At 35.1% G+C, this 22,721-nt stretch overlaps 1 protein-coding gene across 1 annotated transcript in view; it reads right to left on the reverse strand.

Annotated features, from left to right (window-relative positions):
* PTEN (phosphatase and tensin homolog) overlaps positions 1–22,721 on the reverse strand; it is a 92,883-nt gene that overhangs the window by 40,140 nt on the left and 30,022 nt on the right. The window lies entirely within an intron of this gene.

A 22,721-nucleotide genomic window follows, 5' to 3' on the forward strand; every position in this document is an offset into this window, starting at 1 on the left:
CCCACAATACTGACAGTACAAACCTGAGTCCTAAATTCTAGAAGCAGGAAGCCATTGCATACAGAATGAAAAGAATTTCCTTTCCTTTCTTTGGATATAATGTTAAACTCAAATAAAATTTTGAAATAAGGCAGAATCTGTCTTTAGTATCTTTCTACCTTCCTTCTGGGACTCTCTACATGCCCAGTACTAAGAGTCTAAGCCTGAGGTGACTCATTTAGTGGACTCCAGCTTTTGACAGTTCATGTCCTGTTTGGTTTTTTGTTTGTTTTTTTTTTTTGAAACTTAACTTCTGAATCCAGTTGTTCAAAAACTACAAAACTTTGTGGTTTTTATTTTCCTCCACAGAAACACTCTGGCACCTGTAACAAGAGTTTTTGTAGGAGAGGTTAATCCAGAAAAGAGAAGGATATACGCACAGATCATCTGTAAGTTGGGACCCACCTAAACTTAAGTTTCTACAGCACCTTTTACTTTCTTTCATCTTGTTACTTATTACCACTACACCGTACACACACACACACACACACACACACACACACACACACACACACCCCCCATAATCTGACCATAATGGATTATCTGCCATATTCTAGACAATATTATGCCAACAAGCTTCTTACATGCCATTCTCTCTGCCTGCACTGCCATTTCCCCTCTTCTTAAGCCTCAGGTCAACTTCTATGATTCTTTTCACCCCAGCTCAAACATGCCATTCTTTATGAAACCTTCCCTACGGGGTGCAATCACTATTTTGACTGTTGTCTACACAGCTCTCTTCTATACAAGAGTTACCTCTTCTATAATACTTTGTCTACCTTTCACATTAGACTATAATTACCTGAGGAATGGAACTACATCTTATTCACCTCTGCACTAACAAAATGTTGTAGAATGTCTAACATGTAGCAAGCCCTCAATAAATGTTTGCTTCTTTGTTCATCTGAGGAAATCAGCGACAACTCACTAAGAGATACAATACTAGTGTCTACTTCACTCTCCGGTCTTCTGAAGTCTTATCAGAGTACAAAGATCACTAAATTAAAGATAAAAAAGCAACATCCCACAAGCCAATAAGGCAGAGAGAATCTTTCATTTTTTTAGTGAATATCTGAAAGCCCACTGAACGCAGAAAAAAACCTTGTTCTTATATTTTATAAATAAACTCTACAGAAATTATAACAGTAAATTAGCATACATAACTTTAGATTAAAATTTTTTCCATTGCATAATTTATACATATCACATAGGAAAAATAAAAGCCAGGTAGAAACATAACACATTTTATACACAATTTGTTTTTTTAATTAGAAAATGGTCAATATTTTGGGAAGGAAAAAATGGTCAAGAGCAAAAATGATAAGATATTTTCTTCACATTTTTCTTTCCTTCTTTTTTTTTTCTACTTTACACCTCTACTCACAAAGTCAAAAGAAAAAATGAAAGGTTAAAGATAAGATCAGCTAGCTGAATCAAGAGGCAATCCTTATATCCCTGCCCCAGACAAGAGAAGCCACCCAATTCAACAACTTTAGTTAACTTATTTATTTTATATACAGTTAGAGAATATGCTAATAGCTTTTTCAATCAATTGACCTAGAGACACAGAATAAAATTATGTCTACTCTAGAAGCATCCCTCCATGGAAGATGGCATTAATGCTTTAGCAGAAGCTCTGTGTGAATTACACTTCAAGTTACCACATGGTTATGGGCCCAAAGATGGGCTAGATGCCAAGTCATTTAAAGCAGATCAAGTAACATGAATCTGTGCCAACATTGTTTTACCTCATCACTACACTTTCTAAATGACCTAACTATGCTCTCAATCAGACTTCTTGAACTAATTGTTTTAGGAATACAATTCTGTTAAAATATATCTTTAACTCTACCTCATTCTAACAAGGAAATAACTTTCACTCAATAGTTATTTTAGAAGATATTTGCAAGCATACAAACAAGAAAACATACTTACAGATTGTATATCTTGTAATGGTTTTTATGCTTTGAATCCAAAAACCTTAAAACAAAACAAACAAACAAAAAGCCACCATTAACAAAAATGAGCTAACATTTGAAATTACATTACTACTATTGAGAAAAACCAAAAGACAGATTCTATTTTTCCTAATCTCAAATACCATTTAAGAAAAAGAAATAAATAAACTCCAATAAATATTCTATCCATGGGTTTAAACTAGTAATCAGGTCTTTCTTAAGTAACTATTACATTACACAGATTTATACAATCTGAAGTAAAGCCATAGCTCTTCATAAAATGAATATTTTCATAATCTTCTCTCTTCAGCCTAACATAATGAGATTGAGTATTAAGAAATAACTCCTTTAAAAAGCAGCATTAGCATTTAGCTCAAGTTCACCTAGCTTATACAGTTTTGTGAGAAATAGTTACATGCAATCAAGAAATCTTAAAAATAACCCTGGAAATTCAGCCATCATTTTCTTTCAAACTAAAAACTTTTGATATTTGAAAGATGCAAGTAATAACTATTAGCTCTGTACAAAGTTTATTAAGTATTTTCACATACATAGTCTCATTTGATGCTCACAAACATCTGAGAGGCAGAGAGATGAAGGAAGTAGGTATCAAAGAAATTACAGGACTTGCCCAAGGTCATACAGCTATTACATCAAAAGACCAAAGACCTCTCCCCTCAACAATTAGTTAAGAAACTAAACAACAACAACAATTACAGCCAACACTTACTATATGCCAGGCACTATTTTAAATACTTTATGCATACAAATTTGTTTAATTCTGTAAGGTAGGTAATAGAGGGGTTAGAAAAGTATAAGGCTGAGGAAATAGAATAAACAGAAGAACAAATGGAAAACAGAAGAGAAGATTTTAAAAGATCTAAAGTCTAGGAGATTCAACATATGAATAGGCATCCCAGAGAAAACAACAGAACACACAGGAGAAGAAATCCAAGATATAATTCAAGAACAATACCCAAAACTGAAGCCCATGAATTTCCAAACTGAAAGGGTATAATGAGTATTCAGCAATATTAAAACAGACCCAAATAAAGGCATATATATCTCACTGAAATTTCTGAATGCTGAAGACATAAACATAAGATCCTAGCTGCCTGAAAGGAAACATGTTTCATAAAATGAATCTGGAATCTGAATAACATCATCCTTTTTAATGGCAACACCAGCAGCTAGAAAACAACTGGGCAAAACCTTCTGACTTAAAGTTATTCCCAGCCTAGAATTCCATACCAAGATAGACTATAAAACAAGTGTGAATATATAATAAAGGCATTTTAAAATAAGCAAAGTCTCAAATAATTTTGCTTTCCACATATTCTCTCTCAGGAAGTTACGACAAGACATGTTCCACCAAAACAAGGGTGGGAAACCGTGAAAGAAGATGACAAGTTCCAGAAACTGAAGAATCCAACGCATGAGAAGAAAAAAGGAGAATTCCCAGAATGAATAGTGAAGGGACATCTCGATTAGACAGTCATACAGCAAGTCTAGAGAACGACTAATCCAGATTAGGGCAGACCAGAAGGTTCCTGGAGAAGATGAAATTGATATAATAAAAAATGTGCTCAAACATATACAGAGATTTATACAACTAGGGGTAAGTTTAGGGACGAATTAAAGTTAAGAATGTAGAAACTAAACGAGAGAGAGAGAGAGAGAAAGAGAAGGAGAAAAAAGGAGGGAAGAAGGGATGGAGAGAGGGAGAACTGTAAATCCAGGGAAAACAAAATGTGTAGGAAAAACCAGTTATAATATACTATATTGCTTAACTATGAATGACATTTATCTAGTCATAATGACATAAAAACCCAATATTGATATAACCAAAATTACAATATACTACTGGAAGAATGGGAGAATGAAAATATGTGGTTGGGTTAAGAGGGAAAAAAAGAGTCCATAAACTTGAATGTGAAAAATTATGTTACACAGTAATACAAGCAGTACTTATAACTTTATCACTAACTGATATGTCATACTACAGTTGTTGAAGGTATCAAAATATTATTTACAATCAACACTGCAAAAATTAACATAGTCATTAGACCTGCCAACAGATTTGATTTAAATGTGTTAATAACTATTATTATATAGATGTTTTAAAATATTTTATAACAATTATAATCAAAACTAATATAGTAGGCACATTTATAATCCTATGAATTTTATTTTATGGATTTAAAATCATTTTAAGGGTTCATAAGCTTCACCAGACTGTCAAAAAGGTACATGGCCTAAGATTAAGAACTCTTGCCACAGGGCATAGGGAAACAAAGGAAAATAACTACCTTTTTTTTGTTGTGGCAGTAGTTGTTAATAAACCCTATAGAACTATTTGATTTTAGTATTTCATGTGTACAACTTTTTTAAAGTAAATATTTAAGGTACGTGTAACTTTTTATAATTCTTTGCTTTAACCCACTACTTCAACCAACCCAGCACTGATTCTGCTACAAAGACTTCTATAAATATATTACAGGAAAAAGTGGTTTGTTACAGACCCTTTCACTCCTGTCTGTTCTACCCTCTTTATCTTCTATATTGCCGTACCTTTTTCTCAATTTTTACTTTTGGATTTTTCTTTAAATTGAGGTAAAAATTTACATACAGTGAAATAGACAGATCTTAGGTGTACAATTCTATAAGTTTTGTAACAACCACTCCAATCAAAATATAGAACACTTCTACCACCCCAGAAAATTCCCTCATGCCCATTTTCAGTCAAGCCCCACCAAGCTCTCAGGTAGCTACTACTATTACCATATATTAGTTTGGCCTTGTTCTTTAATTTCATGTAAATGTAATCATGTAATATGCATTCTTTTTAAACTGATTTCCTTCACTTAATGTTTTTCCAATTTACCCATGTTGTTACATGTATGGATAGTTCATTCTTTTTATTCTATTATTCCACTGCATGAACATAACACCATTTGTTTATCCATTCTCCTTTGATGGATATCTGGGATGTTTACAGTTTGGGGTTATTATGAATAAAGTGCATAAACATTCTCGTGCAAGTCTTTTGGGGGACATATGCTTTCATTTCCTTTAGTAAATAACAGCTAGGAGTAGAACTGCTGGGTCACAGAGGAGATAGGGTGGGTGCATATTTAACTCTATAAGAAACTACTGAACAGTTTTCAAAAGCGGCTGTGCCATTCCACAGTCCTACCAACATTGTAAGAGTTCCAGTTGCTCCACAGTCTCATCAATATTTGGTGCTGTCAGCTTCTTAAAATTCTAGTCCTTCATTTGCTTATTAGCCATTTTTACACTTTCTTTTTTGAAATGTCTGTTTAAGTCACTGGCTCATTTCTTCCCCCAACTGGATTATTTGTCTTTTTTATTATTGATTTATAGGAGTCTTTTATATATTCTAGGTATTAGTCCTTTGTCAGATATTTGCTCCTTGTGTACGACTTGCCTTTTCATTTCCTTAATATTGTGCTTTGATAATCAACAAATTTAAATTTTGATAAAATCCAATACATCAAATTTTTCTTTTGTTTAGAACTTTGCATCATCTCTGAGAAATCTTTCCCTACACATAAAGAATTCATAAAGATATTCTCTATGTTTTGTTCTAGAAGCTTTATACATACTTTTAGACTTTTCTCAGTTTCTATTTTAATTTGGTTGGAAATTTAGGTAAATATTAAGGGTAATTAGAATAACCAAAACATAGACAAATGATTTGAAGGACAGTGATCATAAAATTTAATAAACAACAACTCATTGCTACCTGCCATATCTTCCACCATAGGTTTCTTCTGAGAGAAAATGAATAAGCAAAAAATGATCTACAAAATACAATTTTCTCACGGAAAACCTACAATGTAAATGTGAGCAGAGGGGGGAAAAAGGTATTTTGGAGGATTAACAGTTCATTTTTAGTTCATTCTGAGTCTGGTAACTTTATGTTTTGAATCCAAATACATAAACCAATACTATATTAATAGGTATGTACACATCTTATTGCCCATCTCCAAGGAATACTATTCACATGTGGCAGCCCTTCGTACACTTAAACTGGAGTCTAAAGGATTGACAGGACACATACCAAAATGATCACAGTGGCTATCCTGGGTTTTCAGGGAGAGATGGAGGCTTTCATGATTTACTTTCAACACTTCTACAATTTTGTTGTTAAAACATAAGCACATACTACTTTCAAAAGAAAAAAGTTTTCTGTCCTAATGTATTTTCCCAAAAAAGTAAGAACTGATGAAGTTATATCACACTATGTTTTACCTCCAAAAAGTGGGCTTCATTAAAAGTCTAGGTTCTTTTAAACAGTATTTTTTAGAGTTTACATAAAATTAATATTTTCATATACTATTTTTAAAGTAGAAAAAACAAGGATCAAAGCTTTTTTTTTAATGTGATAACAGTCCTCCTTGAGAAATAATTAGTTTTAATGATTCATGCAATTCCTATTTATAAAGACTCATGAGGTTTTTCTTAATTATATTTTCATTCATACTGAGCCTGTCCTGAGGATGTTAAAAAAAAAAAATTATTGGCACACACTGTATGCCAAAATCACAAATCTAACATCAGTGAGAAACGATGTCAACAAAACAGAAACAATTCATTAAAATGCTGGTAATGTGTTATCTCTTTAAATCCCTCCTAGAGGCTCCAGCCATGGAAAGCCTATCCTTCAATTTCATTACGACACTTCTTATGTTACTTTAGCTAGGTGTCTACAATGTATATTCAAAGCCAACTTTTATCCTCTTTTAACTTTCAAGTATTATTTATTATGGGCACAACTGCTAAGAATTTCTGCTTCCCAATCTTTTATTTTTCTACATTCCATTCAGGAAGTACTAAAGGCTTCCTAAATAAACAGCCTCATTTGATGTCTTATAACACACATTTAAAAATAAAATCACTTCACTTCTAGAAAAGAAAAGTATCTATTAGGGTAACCTTTCATTAAATTAAATATCCCACAAAATAATACTGATTGACCTAGTAAAATGGAAATACATTAGAGATGGTAAATAGGTGTCAAACTAGTAGTGGCTTGTTGAGGGGCAATGTTAAGGCTATTAAAACAGGTTGGAGACTGGGAAAGAATATCTGCCACTAGTGAGGGAGAGAGAATAAAATAAAAATTTTCACTTTGCCATTTCTAGAGAACATCAATACAAATTTATGGGTAAAATTCAGTAAAAAGCAAAATTTGAACGTTATAAATTATTATACAGTAGCAAAGTTATTGTAACCAGATTAAAGTTCTATTATGAATAGGCCTTAAATAACTTTGTTCTAAAAATCTTTTTTTATACTGGCATTCAATATAAAGGGGCCATCTCTTAAAATTTTTCTTACAGGAGCATGTACATACTTTTGACCATTAAAGAGTATCTGGTACAGGAGATTTCCTCTTGTAAATAACTGTAAAACTGGGCAAAATGTATGAGGCACTAAACAAAAGGTAGCATAGGCTTATGATCCTTAGGGAAAAAGAAACATGAGGTTACCCCGTGGCTGCCTTGTTTTCAGGTTGGAGACTCTTTTCTGACACAGCAGAAGGAAGTAGAACAAATGGAACAAAGGTTTCACTGAGGTATACAGGCAGAGATTGGAGTTCTGGGTGGTAAAGCAGCTAGAGTTTGTGGAAGAGGGTAGCAGAAAAAGGAGGATGAACAGACAGAGGGACTTCGAAGTGTATATGGAAATTCACCTCAGGGCCTTGGCCATGGGTTGGGCTGCATATGTGCAGAATCTGGAAGCATAATGGAGATGACACCAGAGATAGCACAGCTCTAGGAGAAGGAGTTCTGGTCCAGCCAGAGTGGAGAGACCTCATTGAGGGACTCACGTATTCAGCTGAGAACTCAGAAAGGCCACACGTTAGGAGTAAGGACCATGCCCTGAACAAAAAACAAAACTAAAATAGGCCTGCCTTAACAAAGAAAACCAAGCTTGATAATACAAGAAGATTAACCATTAATTTAAATGCCTGCCAAAATGAAACTCAGCACCCTTAAATTAACATTCAGACTCCCTACAACATTATCACCCACAACATTCATCATACAATTAAAACTTATTAGACATGCAAAGCAGGAAAACATGACCTATGACCAAGAAAAAAAAAAAGCAGTCAGTGGAAACCAACACCAAGACAAACCACATGTTAGAATTAGCAGACACGGACTTTGAAGCAGCTATTATAAATATATATGGGAATGTAAAGGAAAATGATTATAGCAAATGAAAAGACAAATCTCAGCAAAGACACAGAGACTATAAAAGACAGAAATTCTGGGTCTCAAAAGTACAGTATCTGAAAAGAAAAAGATCTACTTGCATGGTCTTAACGGAAGACTGGGGACTGCAGAAGAAAGATGTGGCAGATTGTATTTTCTAAGAATGACTGCATCTCCCAGCCCACATGCTCTTCATACAACATAACCTTAACACTGTTCCCATCAAGTGATGGGGTCTATGGTCCCTCCCCCTTGAACTTGGGCACACCTTTGTGACTGCCTCAACCAACACAGTATGGGCAGAAGTGACATAAAGCTATTTCTAAGGCTAGGTCATAAAAATGCCATGCACTTCTACCCATGCACTTCATTCTTAACAAGCTGCCATGCTATGAGGAAGCCCAAACTAGCCTACATGGAAAGGCCAAGTATAGGGGTTCTGGCCAACAGCCCAACTAAAGACCCAGGTAAAGACAGCATTTACCAGACATGTGAGTGAAAACACCTTCAGATGATTCAGCCCCCAACCTGCCAACTCATCTCCAGTCACTGAGTCTTCCCAACTAAGGCCCCAGACACTGGAGCAGAAACAAGCCATCTCCACCATGCCTTGTCTGAATTCCTGACTCACTTGATCTGTGAGTATAAAATAAATAAATGTTCTATGCTATTTATGTTTAGAGGTGGTTTGTTATGCATAAATATTAGCTGGAAAATAAAGATATGAATTTGACCACAGATTAGTAGTAATTATCTAACCTGAAGAACAGAAGAAAGAAACTGAAAAAAAATTTTAAAGACATCACGTCCGGAAATTTCCCACCCATGGTGTAAAACATTAACTTAGAGATACTAGAAGCTCAATAAACTTCAAGTAAGACAAATATAAAAGAACCACACTATGCATATCATGATCAAAACCACTTGGGCTTCCCTGGTGGCGCAGTGGTTGAGAATCTGCCTGCTAATGCAGGGGACACGGGTTCGAGCCCTGGTCTGGGAAGATCCCACATGCCACGGAGCAGCTGGGCCCGTGAGCCACAGCTACTGAGCCTGCGCGTCTGGAGCCTGTGCCCCGCAACGGGAGGGGCCGCGATAGTGAAAGGCCCGCGCACCGCGATGAAGAGCGGTCCCCGCACCGCGATGAAGAGTGGCCCCCACTTGCCGTAACCAGAGAAAGCCCTCGCACGAACCGAAGACCCAACACAGCCAAAAATAAATAAATAAATAAATAAAGTAGCTATAAAAAAATTAAAAAAAAAAAAAAAAAAAAAAAAACCACTGAAAACCAAAGACAAAAGGAAAAAAACAAAAGGAGTCAAAGAAAAAGACACATTATATATAGGAGAATACCAGTCTGAGTAATGGCTGACTTCTCATCAGATCTAATGAAGTGCTGAAAAGCAAAAAAAAAAAAAGCCATCCCAGAAGTCTATATCCAGCAAAATGCCCTTCAAAAACAATCAACAGAAGCTGAGAGGATCTGTCGCCAGCAGACTTGCCCACAGGCTGAAGGGAACTAATTCCAGATGAAAAGTGAGTCTACAGAAAGAAACAAAAAGCATCAGAAATGGTAAATATAGGAATAAATATAAAAGGACATCTTTTTCTTCTCTTGATTCCACTGAAAGACAACTGACTGTTTAAAGCAAATAAAATAACACTGTATTATGGGGTTTATTACATACATAGATATAAAATCATACCAAAAATATTGAGGCAAGCAGAATTCTACTGTTGTAGGGCTCTTATATTTTAATGGGAACTGTAATAAGCTAAGAATGTGTTCTATAATACCTAGAACAAACTCTAAATATATATATATTTATACATACAAATAAAAAGTCAATAGAAGAATTTAAATTGAATACCTGAAAATATTCTATTAACCCCAAAGAGGACAGAAAAAGAGGAATGGAGAGAATGAGAGTGAAATAGGAATGAACAACTAAACACAAGTAGAACGATGTTAGTCTTAAATAAAACATATTAATCATTATATTAAATATAAATGGACTAAACACTCCAATTAAGCAAGTTGGTGATTGGAGATTTCCTTGGTGGCTCGTTGTTAAGAATCCGCCTGCCAGTGCAGGGGACACGGGTTTGATCCCTGGTCCGGGAAGAACCCACATGCCGCGGAGAAACTAAGCCCGTGCACCACAACAACTGAGCCTGCGCTCTAGAGCCCGCGAGCCACAACTACTGAGCCCACGAGCCACAGCTACTGAAGCCCATGCACCTAGAGCCCATGATCCGCAACAAGAGAAGCCACCGCAATGAGAAGCCCGCACACTGCAATGAAGAGCAGCCCACACTCGCTGCAACTAGAGAAAGCCTGCACGCAGCAACAAAGACCCAACTCAGCCAAAAAAAAAAAAAGTCAGTGATTACAAAGCAAGTTAAAAACTGACCTTCATAATATTTCTTCATGAAATATAGTACATATAAATGTTTACATATACTTGCTACACAAGTTGTCACACTCTACAAATTAATATACTATGCAATATTCAACTCTGAAGAAGCAAGACAAGATCACATAAATCAAATGCAAAACTCAATCTAGATGCTCTATACATTAACACCATGCTACTGAACTCATTCCAATAGAGGAGAAAGAATCTAGGTTGCAAGATAAGCTTTATACTGACTCTTAGAAGGCATAAGAAACTCAGTTGTTACTTTGGTGAAGTTACTGGTGGTCCAGAGTCTGATCCTCTACCTTTCAGGGTTAGACTTGATCCTGTCAGCATATTAAGTGGTGTTTTTTTTTCCCCCCCAGGGACAAATTAAAACCCATATCATATGACTGATGTATAAATATCATAATGATCATAATGGCAATATACTAATTTATTGAAAAATCCAACTGCCATAAGAACTAAATTATTCATATCTTTATGACCATATCTCACCATAAGCAGACCTGAGAACTGAAATCAGAATGTTGCTTAATAAATGTGGAATCAAACAAGAGAAGTTAGTTAAATGAAGCAATTTTTAATAGACTAAGATATTCTGATGTTTCCATCTCCACAAAAGGAATGGTTTTGCCAAAAATATCTAAAGTTCATTGGCTAAGGCTTCCTTTCTCTTGGCAGTGCTTTTTCCACGTTTCAATAGCTAACCAATCCTTCTTTTCACCAAAAGGCTTTATGTTGACAAACTAAATATATTCCACTGCATTAAATTGAAGTCTTACTGTAAGGCCTGAGAGTCAGTTTTTTAAAGGTGAACTGGTATATTTCTGCTTGGTGCCAGTACTTACTGATATTAAAGTCTATATTATTAGAGCTGGGAACTGACAAAAATTCATCCAACAAATATTTATTGAACACCTGCAATGTGACAAGCACTACTGTGGATACACTGGTAACAAAACTCCAAGTAGGAACAACCACAATCGTAGTAACAATTGCTTCTAGCAGCTTGAGAAAAACCCATCAGCAAACCCCCTTTCAAGGTATCCCATTCAGAAAATAGCCTAAGAACACTAGATTGCTCTTACTAATCCAGAAATAGGCTAAAAAGAAAAATAATTACTTATTTGCTACATTTTTCTGTAGGTGAGTCACTATTTGGTAACCATTTTTAATTCATCTGCTGTATGCATGTTGAATCAACATTTGCCCTTAGAACCCTAATATACCTACAATTGCTACTGCTACTACTAAAACGTGAAATTGGATTGTTGTTTTTCTTTTTAACACATAAATTATATCTGCCTTAATCCCATTAACACAGGCAAACTGCAAATATTCTAGTTCTTGACTATTTTCTTCTAGTCATCTTCAGGTTGTCAGAATTAAAATCAGTCATATATCCGACACAAGGAAAGTAAGTATCTTGTTGAAAATGTACTTTTCACTCCTGCCTGCACAGTAGTACTTTCTCCTACATTATCTCAAGTTAAATAGAAGAGCAAAAATAAGAGTTTTATATTATATTCAGGTGAAAGATAGTAATCCCCAGAACTAAAGAAAATCTATTCTATCTAAAGAGGTATAAAATTAGAAGGAAAAGAAATAAACAGTGTAGTAAGTAACCTATAACCCACTGAAAAAAATTCAGAAGGCTATTAAAAATATTATGAATAAGAAACCGCCAAACATTTCTCTGAAGTTGTATCGTTTTGTGCTTTTACATGGATGAGAGTTCCAGTTGATCTACATCCTTGCCTACCCATTAGCCCTTTAAGTTTTAGCCATCCCAGTAAATATGAAATAGGATCTCACTGCGTTTTAATTTTCATTTTCCTGATGATTTTGAATTTTTCATATGCTTATTGATCATTTATAAATCTTCTTCTAAAAAGTTTCTGGGGGCTTCCCTGGTGGCGCAGTGGCTTAGAATCTGCCTGCCAATGCAGGGGACACGGGTTCGAGCCCTGGTCTGGGAAGATCCCACATGCCACGGAGCAACTGGGCCCGTGAGCCACAACTACTGAGCCTGCGCGTCTGGAGCCTGTGCCCCGCAACGGGAGGGGCCGCGATAGTGAAAAGGCCCGCGCACCGCGATGAAGAGCGGCCCCCGCACCGCGATGAAGAGTGGCCCCCACTTGCCGCAACTAGAGAAAGCCCTCACACGAAAACTAAGAGACCCAACACAGTCATAAAAATAAATAAATAAATAAAATAAATAAAGTATTAAAAAAAACTATTAAAAAAAAAAAAAAAAAGTTTCTGTTCAGATCTTTTGCCCTTTATGGGGTTGTCCTCTTATGAATTTGTAACAGCATCTTTATACTGTGTTGAATTCAAGTCCTTTGTCAGATATATGCACTGCAAATATTCCTCCCAGACTGTGGCTGCTTTTTTATTCACTAATGGTGTCTTTCAAAAAATAGAAGTATTTAATGTTGATGAAGTTCACTTTGTCAATTTTTTCTTATATGGTTAATTTTGTATGTACTAAGAAATCTTTGACTAAACAAAAAGTCACAAAGATTTTCTTCTTTGGTGTTTTTATCTAGAAGTTTTATAGTTTTACATTTCCTTTTATGTTTCCATCTATAATCCATTTTAAGTTAATTTATGTGTACAGGCATACCTCAGAGATATTTTTGAGTTTGGTTCTGGACGACTACAATAAAGCAGATATAGCAACAAAGCAAATCACATGAAATTTCTGGTATCCCAGTGCATATATAAAAGTTATGTTTGCACTATACTATAGTCTACTAAGTGTGCAATAACAGCATTATGTCTAAAAAAAAATGTACCTACCTTAACTTAAAAATACCTTATTGCTAAAAAATGCTAAACATCACTTGACAACTCAGGGCTGCCATAAACCTTCAATTTGCAACAACAACAAAAAAAAATGCAGTATTTGTGAAGTGCAATAAAGTGAAGCATAACAAAATGAGGTATGCCTGTATGATGAGAAAGGCTCATTTTACTTTTCATACTGACTTACAGTTGTTCCAGCTTCATTTGTTAATAAGCCTTTGTCAATTAATGTATATGTGAGTTTTTCTGGAATCTCTATTTTGTTCCATTGATCTATATTATATGACCCAGCAATTCTACTCATAGGTAGCCAACAGAAATGAAAATATATGTCCACAAAAGTCTTGTCCATGAATACTCATAGCAGCTTTGTTCATAATAGACCCAAACTGAAAACAACCCAAATGTCCATCACAGGGGAATGGATAAATAAATTATATCATATCCATAAAATGGAATACCACTCAGCAATAAAAAGAACCGAATTACTAATAACAGCAACAACAGGGATGAATTTCAAAACTATTATGCTAAAAGAAAGAAGCCAGACACAAAACAGTACATACTATATGACTACATTTATATAAAATTCTAGAACAGGCAAAACTGATCTACAGTGAGAGAAGACAAATTTAGAGATTACCTGGAACCAGGGCTGGGGACTGATTGCAAAGGGGCATTAAGAAACTTTTTATGGTAATAGAAATGTTCTACATCTTGATTGTAGTGATGTTTACATGGGCGTATATATGTCAAAACTCAATGAAGTGTACACTTAAAAAAGGTACATGTTGCATATAAATTATACCTTAAAAAATTGGTTTTTAAGACTAATATGATTATAAGCATCAATTTGTAAAATGCAACCCACCTCAAAAAATCTCAAATTTATTTTGCTTAATAGCAGACATAGCAATAGAAGGAGCACATCATCTTGAGGAATTAGAACTTTTTAGAATGAAAAGCAAAATGGCACTGTCTAGAATAGTAGTCCAATAGAACTTTCCACAATGATGGAAATGTTCTACATCTGTGCTGTCCAACACAGTAAACACTAGCCATGTGTAGCTACTGAGCACTTGAAATGTGACTGGTGCAAAGGAAAATGAATGAGTAAACTTATTAATTAATGTTAATTTAATCATAATTAGCTACATGTGGCTAGTGGCTACCATATTGGATAGCCTAAGTCTAAAAGATATATCTATGAAAAAATCCACTGGAATACAATGCACATGCTTCTTAGAAAGGAAACAGAAATGGGTATATTCTTGGGATAGAGAATAAAATTGAAACAGAAGAAAGATACAGTAATAACTGGGGACTTCACAACTGTCAAAATATCCACTGAAAAAGATATTTTCAACTATATGCAATTTTCTAACAAATTCTTGATTTTTTAAATTAATTTTCTTTTATCAGTAGACTAATAAAATAAAGAAGGGAACTACAATTTGGACATATTTCTAACCAAGAATGAGGAACAAGTTTGAGTGGAAATGCCAGGAAGCAGGGAGAAAGTGTTCATATAATTTTAGAATTTACGTCAGACAAGGAAGGAAATACTGGCATAGTTAGATATGATACAGATCAGTAAAACGGATTTCAAAAGCTTCATTTAAATAACAGGCTATGAATTCATAACTCAATATCTAAAAGGAAAGACCATAGAGAGGCTTTAAAAACTAAAATTCTGTATAAACAATTACAAATGACTCTAGTTTAAAAAAGACAAAAGAGGAAAAACAGAAATTATCTAAAACCAATAAACATAGCTGCAGAGAATTTACCCACAACGTTATTTTAAAAATAAACAAACAAATAAATACATATCTCCAGAAAAAAGGAGGGAAATAGTTATAGATGAATATAAAAGAGTAGCATATATAAAGGAACATAAAAATGGTAAAGACAAAAGAAAAGGCTTGGAGTGCAGGGCAATGGTTAGACTAAAAAAAGAACAATAAATAAGGTAGAATTCCGTGAGTTAGACAGCTGTATAATGCTAGAGGTAGAAAAAAAGCAGGAACTCCTAAATCTCCTTTTCACTTCTATCTTCTCTGTCCAAGAGAATATTGCTCTGATTCAATAACTCAAGTCTGATGGGTGCATGATATTTCTCTGGATTAAAAGCACTTTTTATTTGCAATGTAAGCAAGGCTATCTCTTAAAGAACATTTCTTAACAAACAGCTATCAACAAAAATCTCTGACATTCCACGATTATACATATTAGTAGAGCAGACAGTTAACAATAAATAATTCAAAACAGAAATAATCCACCAAGCTCTTTATCACTGCTTCATCTGAATCTTGTAGTTGTAAAATTCAAATGGCAAGAGTGGCATAGCATTATAAAAATGGTCTGAAGAAATGGTACCACTAATTTGCTAATTTTCAAAAAGTTCATAAAAATCATTACGAAAAATAATAATAATAGGGTAGTATACACAAACAAACCAAGGAAAAATTTGTTAAGACCAATAAAGATCACCAAGTTGTTTAACCTCGAAAAGAAATGCAATCAAAAATCAAATTACAACAAATAGTAAAAAGTTTCAGTTTGATAATATTCAGTTCACCAAGATTGTGAGAGGGGAAAGACTCACACATGTTGGTGAGAATATAAAATGATACCATTTTTTAGTTTAAACCATGGACCCACTGGACCCACTGCAAAGAATTTACCTTAAGGATTATAAGTACTTGCAAAAGGACACCAAGATAAATGTGTGAAGCTTTTCATTAGAGCACTATTTTCAATAGCAATAACTGGAAATACCCTAAAAAATGTATCTGGGTGGGCTGTTTATTATGGTATGATCATAAAATGGAATAAAAGACAACCAATAAAAGAATCAATTATATCTCCACACCAATATGGAAAATTCCTAAGTATGTTAAATGAAAAAAGAATATGTAGTATGTTCTCATTTGTAATTCTTTAAGAAGTGAGTATAAGATGAAAACAATTTTTTAAAGAATATGTGAAACTTTTAATTGTAGATATCTTTGGGAAGAGGGTCTGAGGATGGGACGTGTAAAATAGGAGAAATCTGTAGGGGATATTTGCTATCTCTAGGCTGCTGAGCATCCAAACCCATTCCATTTTGGAGAATTTCAAGAGATGAGAAGCAAATACGCCCTTCCCCATCTTTCTCGCATCACATGTACAAGGTCTAAGATCAGTTAGGTCCTCGTGTTCTGAACACTGAATCCCAGGTAGTGAGAGCAAGGTGCGGAGGAGTCAAGAGATTATTCAGAGAGATCTCCAGAGGAACTTAAAGTTTATGAGCACAGTCACCAATATCCAGTCATGGTGGCAGTATCTGGGACAGCAAATATCCAAGCAGCAATGTCCTCAGCATAGGATACTCTTATTATAACCTCTTGACTATGCCCTGCTTCTCTTAGCTTCTGAAAATCTTCAAAGCCTGGTTCTCTAGCTATGAGCTATCTAATATTTTTCAAAAAATTGTCTTCTAATTAAGCTAATTAGAGTTACTTTTTGTCATGTGCAACCAAGAACCCTGACTTCTTTCTTTTATTTTCCTATAGTTTATTTATTTTTTTTTTAATGAGGGTTGGTGAAATCATACACATACTTTTTTTTGTGCTCCCTTTAATATTTGAACTTTACTGTAATTTCTTATCTAGCACTGCGGGCAACAGTGAGACAGGCAGGAGAATAAACAATCTATTTAAAAGAAAACATCACAGCATTTTTTTTAAAGGAGGGAGGGTAAGTTCTCTCAAAGAACTTGAATATTACTTAGGGAAACATTCAGCATGACTGCCCCTCCCACTTCCTCCTCTCTCCTCCCAAGGATTTCATGCCCACAATTGGCTCATTGCCTTATAAGTCTGATACAATGGAAAGGCGGAAAAAAGCAAGAAAACAGCACTTTCCAAAGGGAAATGGGAAAATTTAACTGTGGATACTTGGAAAGTTGAGAATAAGAACTTAGACAAGAGCAGAGAGGTAATACCCTCAAAACTTAAAAAATCTAGAATTCAAATCTTTCTAATTTCTATACCTTATTTCAAATAATTTCAGATATATATAAAATCTGAATTCATTAAAGACAGTTGTGAGAATAAACACTGTCTTATTTTTTAAGTCTTTCCTTTCCTCAAAGAATTCCTATGAGATAGTTCTAAATAAGCTTCCAAATGCACAGAATTTTTTAAATTATTTTTGTCAAAATAATATATAAACATATATATTCCAAAAGATATAAAAAGTTTGTAATAAAAAATTACTTGAGGGAAGATGGCAGAATAGGAAGCACTAGGAATGCATCTCCCCACCTAGACAAAAATTGTACTGGCATAATCTGTCTGATGTAACTATTTTGGAACTCTGGAGTCTATTCAAAAGCTTGCAGCTTCCAGGAGAAGGTCTGGATGGTAAATCACAATTAATTTCAATTTCAACTCTTGGTGTGGTAGCAGCTATCCACCCCTCATCCCCTCCCAGCAGGCAGCCATGGATGTATTCCTAGAGTAGCCTGATGGAGCTTGTGGGACTTGTCCTCCAAATTTCAGAGATCTGTGTCTTGATCCTTGACTGCTGCTTCTGATTACGATTATGGACGTGCAGACACAGAAGCAGGCTGCCATTGCTGCAATCCCCAACAACTGAAATGGCTTCCAGGGGATTTAGAGATCCAGAGCCTATTTTTTTTTTCCCTTTTCTTCTTTTGGGAGCCAGACATTTAAGAAGTTTGACATCCATGAAAAGGATGAACACTAAGTCTTTCTGTGTGAACATTAGTCTTCAACTCCTTTGGGTAAACAGCCAAAGGGGTGCATTGCTTGATTGTATGGAGTAGGTGTGGTTTTGTAAGAAACCACCAACTGTCTTCCCAAAGTAGTTGTACACAGTGTGCTGTGGAGTTTTCATATACTGCCATATTGAATAGGAAGAGAGTTTTTGTATGCTACATACTGGATAATTCTACCTATGCTAAATTCTGGAAAAGTCAAACAGAAGTTTTACAGTGGAGACTGTAAAAACATCAGTGGTTGCCAGAGGCTGGGGAGAAAGAGGGATGAATAGGCAAAGCACAGACCACTTTTAGGGCAGTAAAGCTACCCTGTATGATACTATTATAGTGGATATATATTTATAATGATAAATTTGTCCATACCCACAGACTGTACAATATCAAGAGGAAGCCCTAATGTAAACTATGGACTTCGCATGATAAAGATGTGTCAATGTAGGTTCATCAATTTTAACAAATGTACCCCTCTCGTTGGGGACATCGATAACGAGGAAGCTATGCATGAATAGCAGGGGGTATATGGGAAATCTCTGTACCTTCTGCTCAATATAGCTGCGAATGTAATATGGCTCTAAAAAATAAAGTCTATTAAAAAAAAAAAAAACACTCCACAGCTAATATGATATGCTATGGTAAAAGACAAAGTTTTTCCTCTAAAGTAAATAACAAGGCAGGAGGCCTGTTTTCGCCACTTCCATTCAAACATAGTACTGAATGTTCAAGCCAGAGTAATTAGGCAAGAAGAAGAAAAAAAGGCATCCAAATTAGAAAGAAAGAAGTAAAATTATGTTTGCAGATGACATGATCTTATATATAGAAAACTTTTTAAGATGCCACAAAAAAAATTGTTAGAATAAACAAATTCAGCAAAGTAGCAGCATACAAAATTAATATGCAAAAATCAGTTGCATTTTTATACAATAACAATGAACAATCCAAAAAGGAAAATTAAGAAAACAATTCTATTTACGATAGCATCAAAAAGAATAAAATATCTAGGAATTATCTTAAGCAAGGAGGTGAAATACTTGTACACAAAAAGCTACAAAACACTGTTGAAAAAAAATTAAAGAAGACCTAAATAAACAGAAAGATATCGCATGTTCCTGGATTAGAAGACTTGATATCGTTAAGATTTCAATACCATACTATGCAATCTATAGATTAATGCAATTCCTATCAAAATCTCAACAACTATTTTCTTTTGCATGAATAGAAAATTCCATCCTAAAATTCATATGGACTCTCACAGGACCCTAAATGGCCAAAACAACCTTGAAATAGAAGAACAACGTTGTAGGACTCACAATTCCTATTTCAAAATTTACTTTGTACAAAGCTACAATGTATGGTACTGGCATAAAGACAGACATACACCAATGGAATAGAATAGAGAGCTCAGAAATAAAACCTTGTATATATGGTCAAATGATTTTTGACTAGTGTGCCAAAATTATTCAATAGAGAAAGGAGAGTCTTTTCAATAAATGGTGTTGGGAAAAGTGGATATCCACTTGCCAAAGCATTAAGTTGGACTTTTATCTTACATCATATACAAAAATTAACTCAAAATTGATCAAAAACCTAAATTAAAGACCTAAAACTATAAAACTCTTAAAAGGAAAGACAGGGGAAAAGCTCATGGCATTGGATTTAGCCATGATTTCTTGGATGCAACACCAAAGACACAGGCAACAAAAAATAGATACACTGGGGCTTCCCTGGTGGCGCAGTGGTTGAGAATCTGCCTGCCAATGCAGGGGACACGGGTTCGAGCCCTGGTCTGGGAAGATCCCACATGCTGCGGAGCGGCTGGGCCCGTGGGCCACAACTGCTGAGCCTGTGCGTCTGGAGCCTGTGCTCTGCAACAAGAGAGGCCGCGACAGTGAGAGGCCCGCGCACTGCGATGAGGAGTGGCCCCCGCTCGCCGCAACTAGAGAGAGCCCTCGCACAGAAACGAAGACCCAGCACAGCCATAAATAAATAAATAAATAAATTTAAAAAAAAATAGATACACTGAACTGCATCAAAATTTGAAACTTTATGTATCAAATGACAAAAGCAACATAGTAAAGAGGCAACCCATAGGATGGAAGAAAATATTTGCAAATCACATATCTAATAAAGGATTAATATCCAGAATATATAAAACTCAACAACAAAAAGACAAACCATCCAATTCATAAACAGGCAAAGGACTTAAGTAGATATATCTCCAAAGAAGATATACAAATGGTCAATAAGCACATGAAAAGATGTTCAACATCATTTATCATTAAGGAAATGCAAATCAAAACCACAATGAGATACCACTTTACACCCATTAGGATGGCTATCATCCAAAAAAAGCAACCAAACAAACAAAAAAAACCCAGAAAGCCCAGAAAATATCAGTGTTGGCAACGAGGATGTGGAGAAATTGGAACATCTGTACATTGCTGGTAGGAATGTAAAATGATACAGCCACAGTAGAAAACAATATGATAGTTCCTCGAAAAAGTAAGCATGGAATGACCATTTGACCCAGCAATTCCACTTCTGGGTGTACAGCTAAACAAATTCAAAGCAGAGACTTGAACACGTACTGGTACACCCATGTTCATACCAACATTATCTACAATAGTCAAAAGGTGGAAGCAACCCAAGTGTCCATCAACAGATGAATGGATAAACAGATTGTGGTATATACATACAATGACACATACCACAATATGGGTTAACCTTAAAGACATTACACTAAGTGAAATGAGTCACAAAAAGATAAATATTAAATGACTCCACTTATGTAAGGTACCTAGAATGGTCAAACATATAGAAACAGAAAATAGAACAGTGGTTTCCAGGGGCTGGGAGTAGGGGGAATGGGGAGTTACTGTCTAAGGAGTACAACAGTCTAAGGAGTACAACATTTCAGTATGGAATGATAAAATAGTTTTAGAGATGGATAGTGGTGATAGTTGCACAAGGATGTGAATATACTTAATGTTACTGAAACTGTACACTTAAAAATGGTTAAAATGAAGTTACCTTATATATATTATACCACAAAAAAAAAACTTACTCATCTCCATCTCTTTTCATCCTCAAACCCATATTTTCCCCCCCAAAGCAACTACCCTAAAGTACTGGAATTCCTTTTCCTGGTATTTAATTCAGCATTTCTATATAATATACATAATAATGCTTCTTGTAGATTTATCAATTACCTACATATTTTCTGCCATGTTAGAGGAGGCTTACAAAACCAGTAGTACCCCCAACACAAATATTTCACTTCTCTTAATCCCCTTCAAATGGCAACATCACAATTTTGGGTTAAATAAACCAACAGATATTAAATTTAAATTGCTTCCTGTTTCTAACTCACCTAATTTCCTAAGAATCTATTATATTTTCTCCCAAATATTTCAATATCCACCTACAATTTATTTCCCTGAAGCCCTCTGTCCTACTGCTCTAATCACTACTGGTTGCTCTTCAGCTTTGTGGCACCGTTGTCACCCTGGGACTTTCCTTTGTTGTTTCTGAGTTGTATTCCCTGTTTATCGAAGCCCTTTTCTTTTCTTTCATGGTTTATTTCCCTGTTTTGCTAGGGCACATCTTCTAGTAATCTCTTAAGATATGTTACAAGGACAAATTTTTTTTAGTCCTTGAGTGTCTTTTTTTTCCTACTCTTGCACTTGATTGATGGTTTGGCTAGATACGGAATTCTAGGCTGACTGCAGAACATTTGAAGTGCTGTTCCTCCATCTTCTATCTTTAATTCTACTGCTGAGAAGTTAGATGCCACTGATATTCCTAATCCTTTCTAAATGATCCTGAAAGCTTTTGAGAAATTCTCATTATTCTTGGTATTTTTAATTTCAAAATAATTTGCCTGGTATTGGCCTGTTTTCATTTATTGTGCTTGGCACTATATAGGTCTTTTCAATCTGGAGACTCAAATCCTAAAGAAATGTCTGGTATAATACCAGAAACGATTTTCTTTGATGATTTCCCACACTGTGTGGGGACCAACACTGTATTAGGCCAAACAAAGGATACCAACAAGCTAGATGAGCCCAAGAGTTTCCAGTTTTTGTCCTCTGATATACAGGATTCTATGGTTATTAAGGAAATCAGCTTTGGAATCTGACAGACCTGGACTCAATCCTCAGCCTCAGTTCTTACCAGCTGTGGCACTTGGGGAAGTTAGCTTCTTTTAAACCATCTATGAAATGGGGATCGGTTTACTGTAGCAATTTAATAAGATGACACATGTAAACTGCTTATACAACAGTAACACATGTATACAATAAATGTAAATAAATGTTACCTATTATTAAAATATCAAAAATTGAATTGGTGCAGATAATTTAATCATTGTCAAATCCTTCATGGCTCCACTATTTGTAAAGAATAAGACTAACAAAAGAAATGGGAGGCAGCAAATGGGGACAGGGTTTTCTTCTGG

This window comes from Balaenoptera acutorostrata, chromosome 16 (assembly GCF_949987535.1).
Source record: "Balaenoptera acutorostrata chromosome 16, mBalAcu1.1, whole genome shotgun sequence".
NCBI classification, from domain to species: Eukaryota; Metazoa; Chordata; class Mammalia; order Artiodactyla; family Balaenopteridae; genus Balaenoptera; species Balaenoptera acutorostrata.